The sequence below is a fragment of the Lathyrus oleraceus genome, chromosome 6 (assembly GCF_024323335.1).
Source record: "Lathyrus oleraceus cultivar Zhongwan6 chromosome 6, CAAS_Psat_ZW6_1.0, whole genome shotgun sequence".
In the NCBI taxonomy this organism is placed as follows: Eukaryota; Viridiplantae; Streptophyta; class Magnoliopsida; order Fabales; family Fabaceae; genus Lathyrus; species Lathyrus oleraceus.
The window spans coordinates 176,486,831-176,503,625 of record NC_066584.1 but is presented as its reverse complement, the minus strand read 5'-3'; positions in this window follow the sequence as shown (position 1 = coordinate 176,503,625).

The window sequence follows — 16,795 nt, the reverse complement described above, 5'->3', positions numbered from 1 at the left end:
TATTTTTGCTTCATTATTTTCCTTATTTTAATTTTGTTTTATTTATAATATTAGGAACAAATGTATAGGTTATAAATTTATTCTTTCTCGCCTGATTATTATGTATTTGTCCCATAGCCATGTAATAGTTTAGGAATTTATTTTTCTTGCTTTTATTTTTGTAAATATTTATTGCGTGGTTAGTAATTTAGGGAGTGCAAAAAACTAACTGTAAATAATTGAACTTAGAAAATTAAATTCAAGACAAATATCTGAAAAATAACACTCACACACGTAAGTCGATCTTTGATCGCCATCTGTACTTCCTAGGGTATTCCTCTTGGTTGCCTTCTTTAAATGGTCAAGTCCCTCGAAAATAGGGGTGTCTTAAGCAAAGTCCCTTCAAACAGAAAAATCATCAAGTCCCTATAAACTTAAAAGATCAAGTCCCTACGAGGTTGCCTACGATATAATGATCTTGTCCCTTCGGTAAATATGATGATAGTCCCTACGAGTTGCTAAAGACACCCCTTATGTTGCCTTCATTGACCATACGATGACCATACGCCCGTCTCTTAAACACATCCAAGGTAATGACTACCTATTCCTTAATAATAGGGACAGTCTTACCATTGAAAGAATATACGAGAACACGAAAGACTTAATCTAGGGTAGGTATCTCATAGTTACTTGCTCACACTTTTCAAAATTACTTTTACACCTCACAATTTCTAAACTAGGCTTTGTATACACCCATACGAGGGTCATTACAAAGTACTTAAAGAAATTTTTCTAATCACACACTACACTCTTGCAAACAAACAAAGTGAGCTAAGTAACTAAGAGCCCATGGATAACCATGGATATAAAGGGTGCTAATACCTTCCCTTTGTATAACCTACCCCCCGAACTCAAAATCTTTGTAAGGTCTTTCCTGTTCTTTTATGTCCTTTCCTTTTGGATAAAATAAAAGTCGGTGGCGACTCTTGCTATCCGCAACATTTAACTAAAGTCAGTTCTCCCACCGTGTTACAACCTTAAGCAAGAGAACCGAGATTTGAAAGAAGATATTGCCTGATTGACTGCCATGATGGAGTCAGTTCTTGCTTCTCAGAGTCAAGCTTCTCCTACTCCTGCAACTCCTCCCGCGAGGACTGTCATTTCCGAAGTGGTCACCTCTACAGTGCCTGCTGCCACCACCCACTTCGCTCCTAATCTGCTTGCTGGATTCCCTTGGGGAATGCCACCCAATTTTGTGCCAGAGGGTTTCGCTCCCACTTTTGCTTCTATGTCGGCATCTATCCCGGTCATGTTTGTGCCACCTCCCGTTGTGCACACTTTGCCGCGTGTGGAAGACACCATCTATCACTTCGAGCCATCTTAAGGCCCAGACGTTTATGAGAAGATGGATGAGATGAAGGACCAATTCCTTGAGCTGCGCAAGGAATTGAAAACACTGAGAGGCAAAGATCTGTTTGGGAAGAGTGCTGTTGAACTGTGCTTAGAGGCAAAGATCCCAGTCAAATTCAAAGTGCCTGACTTTGAGAAGTATAAGGGAAGCACGTGTCCACTCAGTTATCTTATGATGTATGCCCTCAAGATGTCAACCCAGACAAATAATGATCAACTGCTGATTCACTATTTCCAGGATAGCCTGACAGGTGCTGCGCTCCGTTGGTATATGGGGCTAGAGAGTGCAAGCATCCGCACTTTCAATGATCTAGGATAGGCTTATGTGAAACAGTATAAGTACAATGTGAACATGGCTCCGGATAGAGTTCAACTGAGGGCGATGTCCCAAAAAGATAAAGAAACCTTCAAGGAATACGCCCAGAGGTGGAGAGAATTGGCAGCTCAGATAGTGCCACCCTTGGAGGAGAAAGAGATGACAAAGATCTTTCTGAAGACTTTGAGCTCTTTCTATTATGATCGCATGATTGCTAGTGCTCCCTCAGACTTTACCGAAATGGTAAATATGGGGATGAGGCTAGAAGAGGGAGTCCGTGAAGGACGTCTGTCCCATGATGATTCTGCGGCAAAGAAGTATGGAGGATTTGCTAGGAAGAAGGAAGGGGAGACTCATGTTGTTTCTTCCCATAGAAAAATAAGGCCCTTTGTGAGGAGGAAGGAAGTGCGACCCGCCGTCAACCAACACCAGGTGGCTCATATAGCACCTGCTTTCAGAGAAGCTCAACAACGACAAGCTTACCAGCCTCGCAACAACAACAACAACAACACCAACAACTATGAGAGGAAGAGGGTGACTTTTGACCCGATCCCTATGACCTGCGCTGAATTGTATCCTTCCTTGATTGATAGGAAGTTGATAACTCCACGTGATCCTCTTGCTGTACCAGCCAATCCTCAATGGTGGTACAAGCCTGAACTTCATTGTGTGTATCATTCTGGTGCGCCCGGACATGACGTGGAGAATTGTTTTCAGTTGAAGACCAAGGTGCAAGACCCTGTGAGGAGTGGGATACTATTATTTGAGGATGTAGGCCCAAATGTTAAGAAGAACCCATTGCCCGAGCATGGGAAGGCAGCTGTCAACATGATCCAGGGTTGCCTTGGCAAGTATAAAGTCTTTTATGTGAATGATATAAGGCAATCCTTAGTGGAAATGCATAGGTTGTTGTGTGAGCACAGTCACTATGAGCACGATCATGATATATGCCATATGTGCACTGTCAATGAAAGAGGATGCCGCAAAGTAAGTAGGGACATCCAAGAAATGCTAGACCAAGGGATGATTGAGATACTTCAAAATCGTAATGAGGATGAAGTTGATGTTATCACTCATCTGTTCAAAAATCCTGATCCTGTTGTCATTAAGTATGATCGCAGCAAAAAGAAGGTGGTGCCAACTGTAAGACCCCAATTTTGTCCCTAAGATCCCTCATGGCATCACATCATATCATTGCATAAACTTCAAGGATCATTGAACACCTTGCCTCCTTCCCTGTGGGTGGGATCTTTCTTGAGAATGATTCTTGATCACCAAGCATTGTTTGCATTTGTGTATCATTGTTTTTCTTTTAATCACTAACCAAAAATGTACAAAAATATGTCATCTAACATTTGTCTTGCAGCTTAAGCAGTCAACAGGTCAAGGCAATTCAAGTGAATCCTTTGTGCAGGAGATGAGGTTTTCCATTGAGATATGGATCATGTGATCATTACTTTGAGCTTATATGAGCTAGAGGTTCATTGTGAAGCAAATTCCCCAGGTGGTTGAGGCCCAAGTTCATCAAAACATTTTCAAGTCATCTAAGGACCAATTCAGTCAAATGCAAGTCAACTGAGAGCTTTGAGTGTGAGAATTGAAGTTTCTTCATCCCATTCATGTGCAAACAATGCTTATTCATCATGTCAAACATCAACATTGAAGAATTTGAGGTCAAGTCAAAAGTTTCCCAAAATGGAAAGTGACCTATAATTTCAAGTTTCCAAAAATGGAAAGTTTTTGGTCCAACTTCAACTCAACTTTCCAACATCAAAGAAACTTCAAATGAATTTTTGTCCAACATGAAAGTTGAATATCTCTCTCTCCTATTTCCAAAAAGTCCAAGATCATGAGCATCTGATGAATGGTTGAGGAGATATGATCCAATCATTGCCAAGTGTGCATGGAACTTCAACAAGCCATAACTTTTGACTCATAACTCCAAATTTAGTGCCTCTTTTTGAATTTTGCTTGTCATGACCACTAATTTCCAAATCATTCATCACATTGCATGAAATTTCATCATATGATCATTTGCTCATTCATGCCCATTTTGGAAGGAAATTTAAAAATTTAAAATTGGTGCATTGTATGAACAAAATACCATTGCCATTATGTTCATTGGAAGATTTTAAGTGAATTTGAGCTCCCATTTGGTACTGTTCACGTATGCATTTGCATGGCACCAGAAATTTTCCAAAATTTGCCATACACCCCATTTTTCACTAATTTAAATTAAACCATGTTTAATTTTAATTAGGATGTGATTAAGACTGAGTATATATACCAAATCCTAACAGAATTGTGGAGTTTTGGCTCATTCTAGATCTAAATTCTTCTTCCCTCCAAAATTTTCTCTCAATCTAAATTCAAATTTTCTTCACATAAGCTAGTGACTTTCTTGCATATTCGTGTTCTCTGATCTTCATTTAGTGCAGATCAAGCTTTGGTTTGAAGGATTCGAGTGGAAATCAAGCATACTCCAAGTAAGAACATGAAGATGGAAACTGATTATTGAGCTCGATCCAAGCCTCTTCAAGCCTCAATTATTGCATAAAGCTTTAAGACATCATCTCAGGAGTAGATCTGCAGCTTGCAAGGCCTTGAATCCATAGATTTCAGCAACTGCTCTTCAAGAGGTAGGTTTTTCGATCCTCTTAATTGTTGATTTTATGTGCATGATCTTGTAGTTCTTCTCTTGCTGATTAATCTGATCTAAATTTCATGTGATTTGGATGAATATTGACCGAGTTATGTGGATTTAAAGTTTTGTATCCAATAATGTTTTTGATCGATTCTCAAGATTCATGATGAATTAGCTTTAGATATTGCTTGATTTGTAATGTATGTAGCAAGAGCTTTCATTTGGTATAGATATTGCATGATTCTGGAATTTTTTTTGCACGAAGTTACTGTTCCTCCACCGTCTTCATGAAGAAGACGGTGGTGTCCGCCATGAGGACCGCCGTCTGCAACTGTGCGTGCGCCTAGGGTTTCCAGAGATGAAACGGCGCCGTTTTGGTCCAAATGCATACCTATTTCGATTCCCCCTGAGCGCATTTCCTCATTTTTGCATTTTAATTCCACTTAACCAAAAGGACGTCGTTTGATGTTGTGCGCTCATCCACCATTCGATTCTGTCTGGCTGCATTTTTCAAATTCAATCCACATTTCTCATTTCCCTCCAAACATCATGTACATGATTCATTTTTATTTCATATTTTTCTTCCAATTTCAAAAATTCATAACAAATTGAAAATGACTCCAAATAATTCCATATATTTTGCTACATGATCCTTGAAGTGTCTACTATTTTTTGGTGGTGGTTTCATGATTTTATCATCTCTGGATTTTTGATTGTGGACTAGTAATTGATCATACATGCATATGTGACATTGCTTCATTCTTTCTATCATGAAATGCTCAATAATGATCCAATTGCCATGAAATTTTGTATGATGATTCCCAACATGATGCCTGACCTTTGAGGCTTGGTTGTGTATTTTTATCATTTTTCATTTTTGTTTTAGACACATGGACATTGTTGTGCAACATTTGGTGTCACATTCTTGGTCTCATACTTGAGCATTTTCATTTCTAGGTCAAATGAACTCTGTTGATTCTAAATTTTGGCATGATGATTATATTTGACATGTTGTATGCACATAAAAATTTCCAGAATTGTTTGAGTCATTTCTGTTTTATTATGGAATTTTGATTCTTAATGTTCAATTGTGTGCTTTGAATTTGTCTTTGCCATAGCTTGTTCACTACATGACTTTGCTTGATGCTTTTGACTTGGTCCTTTTTAGGACATGTTCTTACTTGATTAAATGTGACTCATGATGAGTTTTAGATTCTGTTTTGACCTTTTGCCTTACCTTTGACCCTAGGTTTTGCCCTAGGGGTTTGAACTTACAATTTGAGCTTTGCATTTCAGGTTCATGCAATAAGTCCTAATGGATGATGTGATCTCTTTGCTTGAGATACAATTTGCTTTGTTTAACTAATGTTGATTATGTTGTAGGTCCTTGGGTGGCTAACTCACTTGAGTTGTTGACTTGCATTGTGTATATTGGTTGTCTGACTGTTGACTGTCTGTTGATTGTTTGTCTGAATGTGAATATTGACTTGTTTGATTTTCTTACAGGTACTTTAGTAGCTTTAACTCATTACTTGATTTGCTTTGCTTTGCTTGTGGTTGGCATACCACTTAGGTAATTTCCTTAACTCCATGTAGTCTGGAAGACCTGTCATGTTCTTTTGGCAGGCACCTGTCTGAAGCCCTCCTTAAGAGGCCATGTTCTTGATTGTTTAATTTTGTGCTTAAGACCTCCTTGTCGAGGCATACAGGTTAAGTCCTCCTAAGTGAAGAGGCATTGGCAGATAGAAGGGATGTGCAATCCATCCCCTGCTATTCAGTTGAGTCTTTCACTTTGCTCGCACTAAGTGCTGACGCATTTTGAATAAACACCCAAAATCTTGTATATAGAGTCAGTCATTGTGGAATAGAGTTCCTCATTCTGGACTCCCACACCTTCTTTGACTCGAGCTCACCCCGGCCAGGGTTAAGAGCTATGAGGTCTAATCCTCATCTCCTATTTCATCTGCTCACCCTGACGGTCAATGTCAGAGGTTAAGAGCCTGACACCCCTTCCAGTATTTGGCTTGTTTGTCAAGGTCGATATGACCTCTTGACTAAAGCCGAACTTTGATTGAGCCTCTTGGTTGTGTATAGCGTGTGATAATTGATTGATGTGTTTGCTTGTTTGCTTACTTGGGCATCCTTCATGTTGTTTTTTGCATATTGTTTGCATTTTGCTCTTGCATTTGTTATTTGTTTTGTTTGAGGAGTCAGATGTAAGACCATTGATTGGCTATCTGTTTCCTGTTCCTTTTGGGAGCTGGATATAAGACCATTGATTGGATCTCTATTTCCTTTCTTATGTTGTTTTGTGGAGTCAGGTGTAAGACCATTGATTGGCTATCTGTTTCCTATCTTGTTTTGTTTTGTGGAGTCAGGTGTAAGACCATTGATTGGCTATCTGTTTCCTATCTTGTTTTGTTTTGTGGAGTCAGGTGTAAGACCATTGATTGGCTATCTGTTTCCTATCTTGTTTTGTTTTGTGGAGTCAGGTGTAAGACCATTGATTGGCTATCTGTTTCCTATTCTGTTTTCGTTCGTGGAGTTGGACGTAAGACCATTTATTGGCACTCCGTTTCCCATTTGTTTTCGGAGTTGGGTATAAGACCATTTATTGGCCATCCATTTCCAGCTTTGTTCTTTTTTGAACCTGCTTATTTGCTTATGGCTTTGTTGCTTATTCCAAAGGATGGTACTTGCTTGGATCATCTACATATGATCTCAAGAGAGGAACTCCTAATGAAGTTTTACTCCTCATCCCCACCTTTTGTTTCCTTACAACCTCCACTTGTATTTGTAACCCAAACCAGAAAACTTTGTGCAAACATTTTCACTTGTTTTCAAACTAGAAACCTAGGCCTTAAGCCTTTGATTTTCAAACTTCATTTTCACAATACTTCTTCTGAATTGAATCTAATGTCAACTTTGACCATTCTTTGTGAATACTCATAATTGGTTAATTTTACTCACTCAATTGCTTTTGTGGCCCTTGCCCACTTCTTGATAAGTTTTCATACATTAGCCATAGATCTGAATTATCATAGTGGTTGATGTAAATCTCACCACATCCTTAGTGATTGAATTGTAAGACTTCCATGCTTATTATAGGGTTAACCCCTCACTAGCATGTTGAAGTTATTCTCACATGGTGGATTGTTGGTTCAGGTTGAGTTTTCTCCCGTTGATAATGAAAGACCTTAAGGCTCTTGTTTAAAATGAATCCACTCATCTTTTTGGAAATCTTTTAGCCGAACTACGGTGTTTTGATCCTTATCTTTCATGAAAAGGTACGTAGGTAATGGGTTCATCCATTCAAACACAAAAATAATAAAAATTGTATATTCTTTTCTCATCCCTTCAATCAATGTTTGCACAAAAATATTTCATAAACAGATAATTTTACAACAAGTTGTGAAAAGAGGTTCCCTAGGAGTACCTAGGATGTTGTGGGTGCCTAACACCTTCCCACAACATAATTACCCCCTTACCCAGATCTCTGACCTTTTATTAGTTTTCTCTGTGTAAAACTTCTTAGGCTTTTGTTCGCTTTCTAGCCATTCCTTTGGATAAATAGAAGTGCGGTGGCGACTCTATCTTTGTATGCTTTGCTTTTGATTTAGTCAATAAATCATAAAGTGACGAATACACCGCTACAGAAAAGTGGCGACTCTGTTGGGGACGTCTTCCTGGTGGGTTTGCCTACTTTTCACACTTGTTGTGTTATATTTGTTTATGACATATTTTTGTACAATTTGGGATTACTGTATTGTTTGTAATGCTTGATTTGCTTGATATATCAGTTGCTTGCTTGCTTGGTGATCCCTGTGAGATGAGTTCTATACCCGAACTCGAGTGCATCTTATGATAGGAGAATGGCATAGTCTCGTCGACTTGTGTGGAGTTATTCCTTAGCAAGTTGACTTGCGAGTCCATTCACTTGGTGGAGGTCATGTTGGATTAATGATGTCACACAAGTTATTTATGGTTAGGCATTGTTCTTTCAATATGTGCCGTAGAAGCCAAGGACCTTAGTTTACCAAGCCCATCTTGGCCTATTTTTAGGACGTAGTGCGGAGATCGTTCAAATGTCAGATTTGATGTGATTGTTACGCGATACTACACTCATAAGAGTCTCTCTTGAGAATATTTTTGGAATACGAGTATTCGTTCCTCCGACAATATTCGAAAGATGGAATGATGACTATGGGAACCTCTGGTAGAACATGTTCGGCAGGTTTAAACCATAGTACACTCCCGTTGGGTGGTTCTTAACCGAGACTCCATGCTCATGACTCATAACAAACCCGTGATTCATGGTTGATCCATTCAACTATCGTTAATATCAATGGAACTTGGGTGTTGATAAGGTGCAAACCATAATCCACCAAAAGGGATGATTGATATTAAGGATGGTTGAACCGTTCGTATATCGTTAATATCAATGGAACTTGGGTGTCGATAAGGTGAAAACCATAATCCACCAAAATGGATGATTGATATTAAGGATAATACGAGCTATCCCATGACCTTTGTTTGGTGTGTTTTGCTTGATCCTTGAGTGTGATTGTTGCATTCATGCATTCATGCATTCATCTGCATCCATATCATCATAAAAAAAGAAAATTTTCAAGGAACTTAAGGGGTTTATTTGCAAAATTTTCAGATATGGAAAGACCAAAAAGGCATACAAAGAAGTACAGCTTCAGACAACCCGATCTGAAAGAGTTAAGGAATCTGACATCTTATGTATTAGATCCCTTGGATTTCAAAGCTCGTTATGGGAAGCTTCTGCCTCTGCTGACTACTCAGGTTGACGAAGGGTTGATGAGTACTTTGGCGCAGTTCTATGATCCTCTATATCACTGCTTCACTTTTCCAGACTTTCAGCTATTGCCTACCCTTGAGGAGTATGCTCATCTTGTGGGTATTCCGATTCTGGATCAGATGCCGTTCAGTGGCTTGGAGAGTATTCCTACTTCTCGAGAGATCGCAGACATGTTGCACATAGATGAATCCTTGGTTAAAGCTCATATGACTACCAAAGGTGGAATTCAAGGTCTTCCTTCTGAGTTCCTCATCGCTCAAGCTACCGTTTATGGGAAGGCCATGAGTGAGGATGCCTTTGAAGCCATATTTGTGCTTCTCATATATGGATTGGTATTGTTCCCCAACATCGACAAATTTGTGGATGTGAACGCCATTAGGATCTTCTCTGTTCTTAATCCCGTTTCGACTCTATTGGGTGATGCCTATGTCTCTTTGCACCTGAGGAACGCAAAGGGTGGTGGCGATATTGTGTGCTGTTTGCCTCTGTTGTATAAGTGGTTTATTTCTCACTTACCTCAGACGGTTGCTTTCAAGGAGAACAAGGGATGTCTACGGTGGTCTATGAGACTCATGTCTCTCACTAATGACGATATCTCTTGGTATGATCGTGTATATGACACTGTGCAGATTATTGATTCTTGTGGGGAATTCTCCAATGTGCCTCTTCTTGGTACATGTGGTGGGATCAGCTACAACCCTATCTTAGCACGTCATTAGCTTGGGTTCCCCCTAAAGGATAAACCTAATAACATTCTGTTAGAAGGTGTGTTCTTTCAGGAGGGTAAAGATCCCCAAGGCCTGAAAGCAAGGATGATCTGCGCTTGGCGCAAGATTCACAAGAAGGGTAGAAGTGAGTTGGGTCCGAAGAACTGCATTGCTTTGGAGCCGTATACTACTTGGGTGAGGAAGAGAGCATCCGAGTATCTCATGCCTTATGACTATCCGAGACCTACACCTTTGGTTGTGGTTGGGCCTTCAACCCTCCCTAACCAAGGAGTAGAGGAGTTGAGAGATGAAGACCTTTCACGTGCCTGGATCCGTGAAAGAGAAGAGTTGCTTCAACAGCTTAAGGAGAAGGATGCTCTGATTGAGTTCCTCGAGCATCAGGTGATTGATGATCCGAATGATGCATGGACTTCTCTACTTCCTCAGTCTTCCAAGTTCTGGAAAAGGAGGTATGATAGACTCGCCAAAGAGAAGGTGGATATGGAGGCAGCATATGAGAGAGAGGTCAAGAGGCTTCGTGCAGCTTATCTTCCGGCATCCCGAGCTTCTAGGGATCCATAGGATGTTTATTTTCCTTTTCTCTTGTAATGATGAACAATGTTGTACTTCTTTTTCTCAAATATATTTGATGAGATATTTTCCATATGCAATCAAATGCTTAATATTCAAAATTTGCAAATAATACCCTAAAGTTCCTTCAAAAATAAAAACAAATCATGTGCACGAGCATTGCATAAATCATTTGCATAAGCAGGTGTTTGTTCCGGTCTTCTTGTCTGTGGCCTAACTCTGTGCTCTTCATTTATTTTGAAGACAAGCTGACTCATCGGTACTACACCAGAGCCAACTCTTCTAGATTGATGGATCATCTTGAGCAAGAGAATTGCGAGCTGAAAGAGGAAGTCGCCAGACTGAGTGCTTTAATGGAATCTTTCCTAGCTGCTCAGAATCAGCCGTCTCCAACACCTGCAACTCCTCCCCAGAGGACTGTTATCTCTGAGGTTGTGTCTTCGACAGTGCCAGCTACCAGTGCTCATTTTGTGCCAACAGCCATGCCAGCCGGGTTTCCGTGGGGTATGCCTCCTAGCTTTATGCTTGATATTCCTACGCCAACATTTTCTTCCATGTCGGCATCTAGCCCGGTCATTGTTGTGCCTCCTCCTATTGTGCATACCGTTCCCAGGGTAGACGACACCATCTATCATTCTGAGCCGTCTGAGGGCCCAGATTTTCATGAGAAGATGGATGCTATGAATGACCAATTTCTTGAACTCCGCAAGGAATTGAAGACCCTTCGAGGAAAGGATTTGTTCAGCAAGTCTGCAGCCGAGCTCTGTTTGGTTCCCGGTGTGAAAATACCTATCAAATTCAAGGTCCCAGACTTTGAGAAGTATAAGGGGAACACCTGCCCGCTCAGCCACCTGGTTATGTATGCCAGGAAAATGTCTACTCAAACAAATAATGATCAACTGCTTATTCATTATTTCCAGGACAGTCTGTCCGGTGCTGCACTACGATGGTATATGAGTTTGGACAATGCAAACATCCGTTCCTTCAATGATCTTGGCGAAGCCTTCGTCAAGCAATACAAATACAATATGGATATGGCTCCCGATCGGGATCAGCTCAGAGCCATGTCCCAGAAGGACAAAGAGACATTTAAAGAGTACGCCCAGAGGTGGCGAGAGCTGGCAGCTCAGATTACTCCTCCGCTGGAAGAGAAGGAAATGACCAAGATCTTTCTGAAGACCTTGAGCTTATTTTATTACGAGCGGATGATTGCTAGTGCTCCTTCTGACTTCACCGAGATGGTGAACATGGGGATGCGTCTAGAGGAGGGAGTCCGTGAAGGAAGGCTGACCAAGGATGAAGGCTCTTCTAGCAAGCGATATGGGGCGTTTGCGAAGAAGAAAGATGGGGAGGCACATGCTGTGCAATCCCATGTCAAACCCAGAAGACCCTCTGTTAGGAGGAAGCCTGTGCGTTCAGCCAGCAATCAGCACCAGGTGGCTCACATAGCACCTGTTTTCAGAGACAACAATCAGCAATATCAGCAGCATAATCAACAACCAACTCAACAGTATCAACAACAGCATCGTCCTCAACAGCAGGCTTACCAGCCTCGCAATAGTAATCAAGCTAGTACGAATTATGAAAGGAAGAATATCACTTTCGATCCTATTCCTGTGTCATATACAGAGCTGTATCCCTCTTTGATAGAGCGGAAGTTGATTACTCCCAGGGACCCTCCTGCTGTACCTGCTAACCCTCAGTGGTGGTACAAGCCTGATCAACATTGTGTTTATCATTCGGGTGCTCCCGGTCACAATGTAGAGAACTGCTTTCCGTTGAAGACTAAGGTTCAAGACCTTATGAGGTGCAGAATTTTGAGCTTTGAAGACTCAGGTCCCAATGTTAAGAAGAACCCATTGCCCGAGCATGGGAAGTCTGTTAACATGGTCCAGGGTTGCCCTGGCAAATACAAGGTCAAATATGTTAGCCATATTCGATAGTCGCTTGTTGAGTTGCACCGTCTGCTGTGTGATTACAGTCATCTGGAGCATGATCATGATAAATGCCGAATTTGTTCTGTTAACAGATTGGGATGTCGCCAAGTGCGAAAAGATCTACAAGAATTGCTGGATGATGGGACTATCGAGATTCTTAAAACAGAAATGTTGATGAAGATGAGCCAGAGGTGAATGTGATTTCTCTTGTGTTCAGGATCCCTGAGCCTGTTGTCATTCGTTATGATGGTAGCAAGCAGAAGGTTTCTTCTGCCCTGATTATCAAGCTCGCCGGCCCTGTGCCTTATTCTTCCGATAAAGCAATTCCATTCCGCTATAATGCTGTTGCTGTTGAAGATGGGAAAGAAGTGCCCTTGCCTTCTCCATCTGTTGTGAACATAGCTGATGTCAGCGGGTTGACCCGTAGTGGTCGTGTGTTTTCTGCACCTCCGAAGCCTCAGGCTAGAGCTGATTCTGTTGAGCGTCCGGTTGGGAATGCGGTTAATTCTCCGAACCCGGCACCTGTTGCTAAACCCTCCTCTGTACAAAGGACTTCTACTTCTTCTGTTGGCCCTAGTGGCATTGTGAATGAAGACTGTGATGAGATGCTGAGGCTCATCAAGAAGAGTGAGTACAACGTTGTAGACCAGCTTCTACAAACGCCGTCCAAAATCTTCGTGTTATCCTTGCTTCTGAATTCAGAACCGCATAGGGAGGCTCTGCAGAAAGTTTTGGACGTGGCTTATGTTGATCATGATGTCACTATTGAACAGTTTGACAGCATTGTTACAAACATTACTGCTTGCAACATTTTGAGTTTCTGTGACGCTGATCTCCCGGAGGAGGGAAAAGACCACAACATGGCTTTACATATATCCATGAATTGCAAGAGCGATGCCATGTCTGTAACACCCTTCTAAAATACCCCAAATATTTAATAACAACAACAAATATATTTATATCAGAGTAATCATGCACCAAGGGTGTCACACAACATTTCACACCATAAAACTGCCATGCTCTTTATTTAATCAAAATAACATCTTTGCATAATTCGCAGCGGATAAAATCAACCAACCATTCAAAACATATAACGTTTTACAGGTAAAAAGGTTCAACAACCAACAATAAAACAATTAAAACATCCCGTCCCGATGTTACATCTATCAGAGCACGACCCACTAAGTAGACTACACTAGACTCCAAGCATTAGCTTCTACTCAACTCATTGCTCGTTACCTGAAAAATAGTTGTAAGGGTGAGTTCCTCAATCGATATAACAAACATTATAAATTATCATGTTATGTTAAGTAAATTTACACGTTAATCACCCTAATCATATCATGCATTCAGTAACGGCACATCAACCCAATTCTCATACTCAATAACAACGTAAAATGCAACTCAATAACGACATAAAATGCAACTCAATAACAACATAAAATGCAACTCAATAACAACATAAAATGCAACTCAAATGAGACTCGACTCATCATGCATGTGGTACCATTCGGAGTAAAACTCCCAACTTAAAATCATTGCCATTTTAGTGGGCATCAAGGCATAAGCCTTCAACTTTCAACTTAAAATTTTGCCAATCCAGGCCAACGTGGTGTGAGCAAAGCTCCGACTTAATGCATATGAATGTACATGGCATACACGACTTTACAATTCCGACAACATAATAATAATAGCAACACAACAAGGTTTTCAACATAATCAACTTATAATCAACTTTGGCTCATCAAGCCTACAACTCAGTATTTTCAACAAAATCAACTTATAATCAACTTTGGCTCACCAGCCTACAACTCAGTATTTTCAACATAATCAACTTATAATCAACTTTGGCTCACCAGCCTACAACTCAGTATTTTCAACAACTTTAACACCACTTATCGACATATTTATATCAACACTTCATAACATAATCCAACAGAATTACTCATCAAAATTAACGATAATCGGCTAATCACCAATTATGTTCACAACATTAAAATACCAATTTTTCTGATTTCCAACAGTGTTAACCGGTTAACGCCCTGGGTTAACCGGTTAACGCAGGACAAAATACACTTTCTGGCAAAACGCAACAGTGTTAACCGGTTAACGCCCTGGGTTAACCGGTTAACGCAGGCAAAACAGCACATTTCCACAAAATATAACAGTGTTAACCGGTTAACGCCCTGGGTTAACCGGTTAACGCAGACAAAACAGCAATTCCTGCGCTAACACAAGGCAGAATGCAGAGTTCTCCGCATTTTCCGCCGTTGGAGGACTTCCGGACCTCCGATTCAACTTCCGTAAAAAGCTATACGTTCGGAAATTCACAACTAACCCAAACACATATTCAATTACAGCCTAAACACAGTTTCATCCAACGTAATTTTCCAGCATTCATAATCCCAATTAGGGTCAATTCAACGGCTATCACTACCCATGACATGTTAATCTATAATACCCATTAAACGACGATAAACCCCCCTTACCTGAGTTAATCCGGCAAAATCTCTAAGCTCCAAGCTCTTCTCCAACCTTTGCTCTCTGGTTCTTCCTCTTTGCCCCTTTCTCCTCTTCTCTGCAGCTTCTCAGTTTTCACGTAAAACCCTTTTACAAAAATGAAAACTCTTTTTCCTTATTCCAACTTATATATTTTCCAATAATTATTATTCCAAAATAATAATAATAATAATAATCCAATAATTCAATTTATTTAATTAAATTAATAAATATATTATTAACTTAATTTAAATAATTCTCTTATTTTATTCGGGGTGTTACAATGTCCAACGTGCTGGTGGACACTGGGTCATCTTTGAATGTATTGCCAAAGACCACTCTCTCTAGATTGTCATATCAAGGGCCTCCCATGAGGCAGAGTGGAGTTGTTGTGAAAGCTTTTGATGGGTCGCGTAAGACCGTGATTGGGGAAGTTGATCTCCCAATCAAGATTGGACCAAGTGATTTCCAAGTTACCTTTCAGGTTATGGATATCCACCCATCTTATAGTTCTCTCCTTGGTAGACCATGGATTCACGAGGCTGGCGTCGTGACATCCACCCTACACCAGAAGCTGAAATTCGTTAAGAACAAGAAACTGGTCGTGGTAGGGGGAGAAAAGGCTCTCCTGGTTAGCCACTTGTCTTCTTTCTCATACATTGATGCTGAGGATGAGGTTGGAACTCCTTTCCAAGCTTTGTCTATTGCTGAGCCAATTGAGAAGAAAACTCCTTCATTTGCTTCCTATCGAGATGCGAAACTGGCCATTGAATGTGGTGCAGTTGCTGGGTTAGGAAAAATGATCGAGCTTGAAGACAATAAGTCCCGGGCTGGCATTGGCTATTCTTCTGGGGTCTTCAACGACAAAGGGTTGTTCAAGAATGGAGGTTTCATCCACGCCGATCAAGCTGAGGAAGCTGCTGCTATTCTGGAAGAAGATGCAGAGGATACTGACAATTTTGTCATCCCTGGTGGGATCTGCCACAATTGGGTCGCTGTGGATGTTCCTACGGTCATTCATAAGTCAGCGTAATATGTTCACTTTGTTAAAAAACCCTTCTCCCATGCCAAAAGGAGAAGTGATGACATTGTTGGCATCATATATACAATGATATTTCATTCAATAAATTCATGTTAAACATTTGTTTTTCCAATTGTTTTCATTTTTTGCTTTTTGCATGAAATTGGTGATCACAAAAAACCCTAAAAACAAGAATAAAAGCAATCTTTTCATCTGCATAATGATTTGTTTATTTAAATTCTAAAGTTTTTCATTATCCAAAATCATTATGCAGGTTGATTCTTAAACCCATTGAACATAATGATCCAACGTCATCTCCCAATTTTGAATTCCCTGTATTCGAGGCAGAGGAAGATGATGTTGAAGGGATTCCTGATGAGATTACCCGTCTTCTTAAGCACGAAGAGAAGATCATTCAGCCGCATCTTGAGAATCTGGAAACAGTCAACTTGGGGTCTGAAGATTGTGTTCGAATAGTGAAGATTGGGGTACTCCTTGAAGAGTTTGTGAAGAAGGGGTTGATCAGTTTGCTACGAGAATATTCTGATATCTTCGCTTGGTCGTATGAAGACATGCCGGGTCTAGATACAGATATTGTGCAACATTTCCTGCCTCTGAAGCCTGAGTGCGTGCCTGTGAAGTAGAAGCTGAGAAGAACTCATCCAAATATGGCAGTGAAGATCAAAGAGGAAGTTCAGAAGCAAATTGATGCAGGGTTTCTGGTGACTTCTACGTATCCTCAATGGGTGGCCAATATTGTGCTTGTGCCTAAGAAAGACGGAAAAGTCTGTATGTGTGTGGATTACAGAGATTTGAATAAAGCTAGTCCGAAAGATGATTTTCCTCTACCACACATTGATATGTTG